Source organism: Sceloporus undulatus, chromosome 5, assembly GCF_019175285.1.
Source record: "Sceloporus undulatus isolate JIND9_A2432 ecotype Alabama chromosome 5, SceUnd_v1.1, whole genome shotgun sequence".
In the NCBI taxonomy this organism is placed as follows: Eukaryota; Metazoa; Chordata; class Lepidosauria; order Squamata; family Phrynosomatidae; genus Sceloporus; species Sceloporus undulatus.
In genome coordinates this window covers 17,991,812-18,001,177 of record NC_056526.1, presented here as the reverse complement: position 1 = coordinate 18,001,177, position 9,366 = coordinate 17,991,812, and the positions used below count along the sequence as shown (strand labels likewise).

The 9,366-nt window shown below is 40.0% G+C and overlaps 1 protein-coding gene across 1 annotated transcript in view; it reads right to left on the bottom strand.

Annotated features, from left to right (window-relative positions):
• MICAL3 (microtubule associated monooxygenase, calponin and LIM domain containing 3) overlaps positions 1–9,366 on the bottom strand; it is a 233,615-nt gene that overhangs the window by 175,740 nt on the left and 48,509 nt on the right. The window contains exon 2 of the mRNA XM_042468591.1: positions 3,601–3,799. The gene's annotated coding sequence lies outside the window, so the exon portion shown is untranslated. The remainder of the gene's footprint in view (positions 1–3,600; positions 3,800–9,366) is intronic.

Sequence of the window (9,366 nt, the reverse complement as noted above, 5' to 3'; positions counted from 1 at the left end):
CTGCAAGTAGCTTTTTAAAATGAACCCCTTTCCAGATAGTGGAAAGACTTCCTAGACACCTTTTTATTGCCAAATTTTGAAAGGATGTTCCAATGCTTTTGAAACAGATAGTGGAGGTCAGTAGTTCTCAACCTCTGGCATTTTGCCAATGCCAAATCTGCCACCATTCAATTTTACCACAGAACCCTAAAGTCAAGATCTAAGAGGAAAGAATTTATTCTATTCCCGTCCCCTCATTTTTGTTTTATTGTTGCTGTGCACTTTCAAGACATTTCCAACTACGACAACACTATCAAGGGGTTTTCTTGGCAAGACATGTTCAGAGGAGGTTTGCCATTGCCTTCCCCTGAAGCTGAGAGAGAGTAACTTGCCCAAGGTCATCCAGTGGGTTTCCACTGCCAAGTGTACTATTTTATAAGCTTCTACCTTAGCTTACTCTTCTTCATCATCTCCTCCCTTTGCCTAAATGAAACATGGCCCAAGGGAATGTAGCCCAACAAAAAGAAAAGAGACACCATTCTGGATTATGGAAACAGGAAAAGCATTAATGCCATGGTGTAGAGGTTTGAGCACTAAACTATAACTCTGGAGATCAGGGTACCCCCCCAGTATAAAAACCTTGGACATGTCACACACTCTCAGCCTCAGAGGATGGCAATGGCAAACCCCCTCTGAAGAAATCTGCCAAGACAACCCTATGATAGGGTCACCATAAATCAAAAATGACATGGAGGAACGAAACAACAACAAAGGATGTGGGACTTCTCAGTTAGGTCTGAAGCAATGGATTGAACACCTCTGCCATATTTCTATGGTTCTGAAACCCATCCTATTTGCCAACGTTCCCAAACCTGGCTCCCCTCCAAGTGTTTTGATTACAATTTCTGACAGCCAGCACAGCTAATCTACACTCTCTGAAACCTTGTATTCAAAGAGCTGGAAGGTACTGTACCAGGCTAATACATACTAAACAATGGCAATGGAGGATAACAGTTAACTCACCCTCCAGGTATGATTGATTATCTAGCTGCAATGGATATGGCCATACATAAAAAAGGGTATCAGCAAACACTGAAGAAGAGATGTAGTGCTGTAGTGGTTTCAGTGTTGGGACTAGGACACTGGGAAACCGGGGCACAAAGCCCTGTTTGGCCATGAAAACTCATTCTCTCAGCCTGAGCGAAAGGCAATGGCAAACTGCTTCTGAATAAATCTTGCCAAGAAAACTTTGTAACAGGTTTGCATAACACTTGCTCTAAGTCAGCAACAACCTGAAGGCAAATGACAACAAACACTGGCATAGAATGAGAAGGGACAAAATAGCTTGATGAGAACTGAACATGCTCTGTGACCAAAGGATATTGATTGAAAAGCGTGGAATGGAATATCCTGGTAAAGGACAAGGCTAGATCACCTTCTGAATACAGTATAGTACTCCACACTACCATATTGTATCATTGGCCTCCACATAAGGGTAATCCAGTATCAATCTGAGCACCTTGCAGGCATAAGTGGGTGCAGCTCATGCCAAGCCATCGGTTCAAGTTTGTTTACTAATTTCAGAGATAGAGCATCTGCTTCCATAAAGAGAAACGAGGCAGACAATTATGTTCCCTTAAAACACTACAGTCAAACAGTAGCTGTTTAAAGTGTGGTCACTTTGGCAAGCATTTTTTTAAAAAAAGAAACCCCAAAACCTATTCATATGACAGTCTAAAGAATCTATTTGCATCCAAGAGATGTCTGGGATGGTTAAGTTTAAATGTAGAATCCAAATGAAAGGGTTCTTTGGTTAATCTTTGTTACATCCAGTTGCTGAATACATGCAGGATCTGTGCTTCAATTTTATTGCTAGTTGTTATCAAGGTAGTTAAGAAAAGCATCCCCTAAAACAGATGGACTGTGAGGATCTTGTGCTTAACACAATCTGTCAAGTCCTATTACCACAGGTACTAAGACAGAGCAGCAGGGGTCCTCAAGCCTTGCTCTATGAACAAGCCTCATCCCTGGAGGATATCCTGAAAGGAATTCCTTCTATTTCCAATTGCTGATGGGAGATAATAGAGATTTCCTTGGCTTCATTCCTTCTTCCCTCCTCCCCATGGGAGGAAAGACAGGAAAGAAATAAAGCAATCTGTCCTTTCAGCTGGTGCTTCCAAGCTCCAGATGAGATGTATTTGTTCCTCTTTCCTTTTCATCATGTAGAGAAGAACAACATCATTTGCTCAGGCCAACAATGTTTTTTAATTGTAGGACTTTTATCAATTCACTGTGAAGGTCTTCACATCAGAAAGATTGAGGTTGAAAGAAACATGTACTGTACTGTATCTTGATAGCAGTAGCGATGGAACTGAACAACTGACTCCTAGGCAAATACAGATGCTGGATGCAAATTATACTTCCCATCCTCCTTTCACTGTTCTAGAAAACACTGACAAACCATCAGCTATGTTTCAATGAACTCACTGCTACCATAGACACTCTTAAATGGTTCAAAAGGGTACAAATGGTTCTACATTTACAGACCCACCTCAGAAATTAACATCTGGAGCACCAAGAAGACAAAGTTACTCTCCACACTTTAAGGCAAAAACTTATTAGTGCTTCTATAACACATGTGTGTGTGCACATCAAAGCATATATTCCTAATCTTCTAGACACCAAGATACATTTAGCTGCACATTGGGAAGGTACCACTGTTCCATGGTAGAACATATGCTTTTAATGGACATGGCCTCAGATTCAACCCACAGCATTTCCAGTTAAAAAAAATGGGGGGGGGGACAAGGAAAACATTTGCCTGAGACTCTGGAGAGACACTGCTACTCTGAACAGACAATATTAGACAAGATTTGTTACAAGTCTAGAAAGCTGCCTTCTATGTTCCTGTCCTGCTAGCGAAATAAGAGAAGCATTTTTAAAATATTTGCTCAGTAAAAGAGATACAGCAGAGATGAAGAATGTAGGTCCTCCAGAGATACAGCCACATGACACAGCTACAGAGGTCTGATACCTTTTTATTTGCCACAGCTGTCCTATCACAACTACAAATCCTAGGATTCCAAAGGATACAGCCATTGCATTTGAAGTGGAATCAAATATATAGTGTAGCTACATACGCTGATTCATTCAGAATAGGCAATGGAGATAATGGGGGGTATGATGCAGCAACATCTGGAGGAGTATATGATCCTAAGTCAGAGTAAACTTTGGAAACCCCATCCCCTTCTAGGCAGTACAACAGGATCAAGTGATTTTAACAGCAACAAGGAGCTTTAGCAAAACTCTTCTGTGTTTTGTCATGCCACGTCCATTTCCTAGCTGCTATTCAAAAGCAAGGAAAGGCTTTGGCGGCTTTATATTTAGAGCTGACACCACACAGAAGCCAAAGCAATACTTTCCTTTTCTGTGAATTTTAACAGATGCTGAAGACAGCCGCAAGAAGAAAGAATCAAAAAGGATGTTGCTCTTTGGGGGGTGGGACTATAGGACAGGAGCTCACATTCCTACAAAACTTAAGAGGTCTGTAGCATGTCAGAGGGGAAAGGGTTGCATAAATTTTTTTACAAAGGCACTGTGACACTGAATTTTCTTTCTTACCCTTTTCCAAACGATCCCTACATTGACATTTTCCTTCTGAGCAGCTGCCCAACTGGGTTGATATTTTCACTGAATCTTGATCTCGTAAATGGGAAAGCCACCATCCCACTTGGAAACATGATTCATCTGATTAGTCATGGATAGGCAAGTTGCTGCCTTAAAGGAAGTATGCAGTAACTATGGAATGACAGGTGGAGGCCTGTGGAAGTGACACAAGGAAAGAGTGTGTTAAAAATATGTTTCTTTCCCGTTCATTCTCACAGTCCTGGACAATGTTGTTGTTGTATGCTGACTTATAGCGGCCCTTAGACAAGCCTATCACTGAGTTTTCTTGGCACGTTTTTTCAGAGGGGGGTTGCCACTGCCATCCTCTGAAGTTGAGAGTGTGACTTGCCCAAGGTCACCCAGTGAGTTTACATGGCCAAGGCAGGATTTGAACCCTGATCTCCAGTCATAGTCCAACACTGAAACCACTACATCACACCGGGTCATTCTCATTCTTGCAGTCATTTCATTCTCAGTCCTGGACAATACTCACACACAAAAAACAGTCAAACATCTTCTCCTTTCCCATCTTCTATTATGGTAATTGAGATTAAAATCTCTTAATTTCATCTTCAACTAATTTATGATTTACTGACCTTTTCAAATTCAAAACTGTTGCTTACTCTTATGTTTTAAAGAGAAAAGGCAGGATTCATAAACAGTAGAAGAAATTGGCTTGCCTTCTTAATCTTCCAATGTTGAATATAATACAACAAAGGGTACTAAAAACAGAAACAAAAGGTTATCATTTCCTCCTCACGGCTTCATCAGAGGGTAAGAGACAGAAGAATACACAATCCTACAATTTCTGCACATAACACCAAACCACAGCTTAATGTTAGAGCTAAATCACACCAGAATCTAACAGCAGACCACAAATTTGAGAATACAGTACTGCCTATTCTACTTACTGTCTCCAGCCCAAATACAGCAACTCTTTGTCAGATTTGGTTGTGGAGACATTGTTTTTGAGAAGCTGGGGAAATATACATGGACATTCCATAATACCTCCGCAACCAAGGTTTGGCTGTCTCACATCCGCTAGAGTTCACTCATAAAGAGGATGCCAGAGGGCACAGGACAAATGGCCTGCAACCAGTGTTCACCTTTTCTTTTCTGCTGTTAAGCTTATCTGATGAGAGCCAGGATTTGGCAAAACCACTAGTTTTCTACAAATCTACATGTAAAGTTTGTTAACTACCCTCAAATCTACCTTGACTCCAGGGCTGGGGAGAAGTCATGATTTGGGGGTTACTCCTTGTCCTATTCCAGAGTAAGAAATTTTTTCTTAATGTTACTCCTACCTCTCACTCCTTACTCCTATTCACCAGCCCTGGGGAAAGCCCCGGTTGCTTTGCAAGGCTGGTGTGTGTGTATGTGTGTGTAAGCTGTGCCAAAACTAGCAAAATGAACTTGAACAGGGAGAAATGTAAGGTACTGCACTTAGGGTGAAAAAATGAAATGCAGATATAGGAAAGGGAGACACCTGGCTTAAGGAGACTACATGTGAAAGGGATCTAGGAATCTTAGGCGGGGTACAGACCGCCGCCAGTAGGTCCGCGGGGGAGCCGGAGCCTTCACACGGCCCGACTCCCGCGCAGACCGAAAAAGAAGCTCCAAAATGGAGCTTCTTTTTAAGTCGCGTTTGCAACGTAGTGAGGCGGCAGGGGCGCACTCACTACGTCACAACGCCCGCGATGCGTACGGACGCGCGGAAGCACCGCCCCTTCCTAACCCTAGTACGTATTGATGACGTACTATTTGGCGGTCTGTAAACCGCCTTAGTAGACCATAAGTTGAACATGAGTCAACAGTGCGGCAGCTAAAAAGGCCAATACGATTCTAAGCTGCATCAATAGAAGTATAGCATCTAGATCAAGGGAAGTAATAGTGCCACTCTATTCTGCTTTGGTCAGGCCCCACATGGAATACTGTGTCCAGTTCTGGGCACCACAATTCAAAAAGGATGTTGAAAAACTGGAGCGTGTCCAAAGGAGGGCGACTAAAATGGTAAAGGGTCTGGAAACCATGCTTTCTGAGGAGAGACCCAGGGACCTTGGTATGTTTCACCTGGAGAAGAGATGGTTAAGAGGTGATTTGATAGCCCTGTTTAAGTATTTGAAGGAGTGTCATAGTGAAGATGGAGCAAGCTTGTTTTCTGCTGCTCCAGAGAACAGGACCCGGAACAATGGATCCAAGCTGCAGGAAAAGAGATTCCACCTCAACATTAGGAGGAATTTCCTGACAGTAAGAGCTGTTTGACAATGGAACACACTATCTCAGAGTGTGATGTCATCTCCTTCTTTGGAGGTTTTTAAACAGAGGCTGGATAGCCATCTGTCTGGAATGCTTTGATTGTGAGTTCTTGCATGGCAGAATGGGGTTGGACTGGTTGGCCCTTGTGGTCTCTTCGAACTCTATGATTCTATTATTCTTTCTACTACCTTCTACCTTTCCTAGAGTTATTGTCTTTTCTAATGAGTCATGCCTTCTCATGATGTGGCCAAAGTACAGCAGCCTGATAATCTTGGCTTCTAGGGAGAATTCAAACTTGATCTGTTCAAGTACAGTACTCATTTGTTTGTCTTCTTGGCTCTTAACACTTTTCTCCAGACTCCATCTAAAATAAGTTAATTTTCTTCTTATCTGCTTTCTTCACTGTCCAATTATCACATCAATATATGGTGATGGAGAATGTGGCTTGGACAATTCTAACTTTGGTGCTCAATTGTATATCTTTACTCTTTAGTTCTTTCTTGTCTAGTTCTTTCGTCACTGCATTTCCCATTCCTAGACTTCTGATTTCTTGACTACAATCTTCATTCCGAGCAATGTTTGATCCAAGGTATGAGGACTCTCTATTTTGATTTCCTCATTGTTTAGGTAGAATTTATGTAGATCTTCCTTGATTATTATTTTTGTTTTCCTTATGTTCAACAGCAAGCATGTAACATACTTTAACCTATTATTTTCTTTGACTTTGTGTGATGATAAAAAGCACAAAGAAGATTAACTAGGAAAGTCTGGTACTTGTGAAATACTCATTTAACAATAATGCAAAAACTTATTAAACTTATGTGACTTGTGCATTCTTTATCATGGCAAATAGTTTGCCTACCCCCAAAGGAATAACCACTCAAATATCAAAACCATACAGTCTGTCTTTATTCTAGTTCTTAAGGTTTGCAAGTGCTCCTAATCCTTTAGATTAAATAGCTCAAGTGTTCCAAGGTAGCTCATGTGCTCCAGTTCTCTGGTTTCCAACATTTGTCTGATACAACGCTCAGATTCCTTCATAAAAGTTAACAGCTGGGGCTGCTTGCAAAGTTGGAAGGGTGCATTCTACCCTGAAATATATCAGAGCAGCTATATTAACTTTAAATTATAGTTATTTGAAATATTAATCAATGGCCTCTGTGGAGGATGCTGACTTTTTAAAAAAACATAGAATCATAGAGTTGGAAAAGTCGATTAAAACCCATCCAGTTGAACCCCCTACCATTCATGAATACACAATAAAAGCACTCCTTATGGCCATGCAGCCTCTGTTTAAAAACCTCCAAAGAAGGAGGCACTACCAACTTTCCAAGGCTGTGTGTTCCACTGTTGGAACAGCTCTTATCGTCAGCAAGTTCTTCCTAGTGTTCAGGTGGAATCGCTATTCCTGTAGTTTGAGAAGAAAGTATCCAGTGGGAGCATCGATGTTTGGAGGTCCTTCTGGCATACCTAGCCCTTTTTCTGGGGGGCTGATAGGAGTGTGCAGACTCTGAGTAGGAATGTTGGCCCTCATGTTTCAGAAGAGCAGCCCTTCAATGCCATCCAAGTGCAACAGCAATCAATAGAACAGCCTTCCCCAAGGTTAATTTCTCCAGATGCTTTTGACTACAACTCTCATAAAGCTCAATGGTCGGACATTATGGGAATTGCAGGCCAAAACATCTGGAAAGTCTTGGATATAGGGAAGGCTGGACTAGGAAAAGCGGAAGTGAATTAGACTCAGTTTACTTATTTATACTCAATTTAGGCACTTAATCATTTAAAATAAAGTTCAAATTCCAAAAATGCTAAGTTCTGAACTCTGTTAACTTGGGGCAGAAACAGGAGAGGAAGGACGAAGCAATAAATTCTGGCAATTCCACAGACCTCTTTGATATTGTTGTTTGTTGTTGTGTGCCTCCAAGTTGTTTCCAACTTATGGTGACACTAAGGCAAACCTTTCATGGGGTTTTCTTGGCAAGATTTGTTCAGAGAGAGTTTGTCATGGCCTAGCAATTGTAAATTCATGGCCCATAAAAGTGGTCAGATGTAAAAGACAACAGAGCTCCTTTAGTACTGTTAGCTGCACAGAAGCCATACTTGCTGAATTTTCCTCTTCTATAGATTTCCTCTTCTAGAGCCCAATCTGGCTACTCTAAAGGAAATTTCCATCTGGCTACTCTAAAGGAATTTTTCTTTAGAAGAAAAGGATCCATAACAGTATTCTCCAAAGGGGTGATGGACAGCTTGGATGATGGGAGTTGTAGTCTGGAGGAGAAAAGGTTGCCAAATGTTGATCCACACCTTCTGCATATCCACGTAGAATGAATGTTATAATAAGTGCATGCTAAGGGAACTAATGGCACCTTTGAGACTGACTGAAAGAAAAAAGCTGGTAGCATCAGTTTTTGTAGACTTGAGCCTACTTCCTCAGATGCATACTTCTTACCAGCTTCTTTCTTTCAGTTAGTCTCAAAGGTGCTACTAGATCCCTTTATATACTGATTTTCCAGACTAACATGGCTATGTCTTTTAATTATAATAAGTGTAGGATTCTTGGTCTAGTAGAGATATGAGCATTCTTCCAAATTATGCATTCTTTAAAGGCTGCCAATAAGTTATATACGCCTGTGTTTGAGAATGTGTTTAAAAATTTTTAAAAACATGTTTTATTTCATTTTAACTTGCGACACCAATGATTAAAATTTGACCATAAATCTCATATTTAATTCTGTTTAAAAAGGAATTTTAGGTCTTTACAGACTCTGAAGAAAGACTCCAAAGTGAAAATTTAAAATAAACATGGAAGTACAATTTTGAGTGGCCATGAATTTTTGGTATTACTTTTTAAATAGCTTCTTGTGAACAAGAGCAGAATAGGTTATCCAAATTAAGAAATGGTAAAATATATGTATACATATGCTTGTCTATAAAACACATGCATATATATATATATATATATATATATATAGATATAGATATAGATATAGATATATATGTGTGTGTGTGTGTAAATACATGTAAAATAGCTTAAATTCCATACACTAGTGAAGAGGAAGAGAAGAAATACTATGTATCAAGAAAAGAGATAAGAATAAATATCCTTAATAAATAATAACCTGACAAGCTTTCAGTTCAATTAAAAACGCATCTATTCCAGCTGGCTTTTTCACTCTAGGTAATAGTGTTCTTTGTCTGCTCCTTGTTCTTGTTCTTCGACCCCGGATTAGTGCAATATATTGTCTTTTTCTTGCCCCTAGTGAATTGTGATTTGTATAGATTCCCATTCCTACCCCTAGTAATGATGTTTTTAAACTTTTTATATTGTGATGCTTTATCTGTATTTTATTGTTTCTTGTCTTGTAAGCCGCCTTGATCATGCAATTGGAAAGGCGGGATATAAATAAAAATTATTATTATTATTATTATTATTATTATTATTATTATTATTATTATTATTATTAT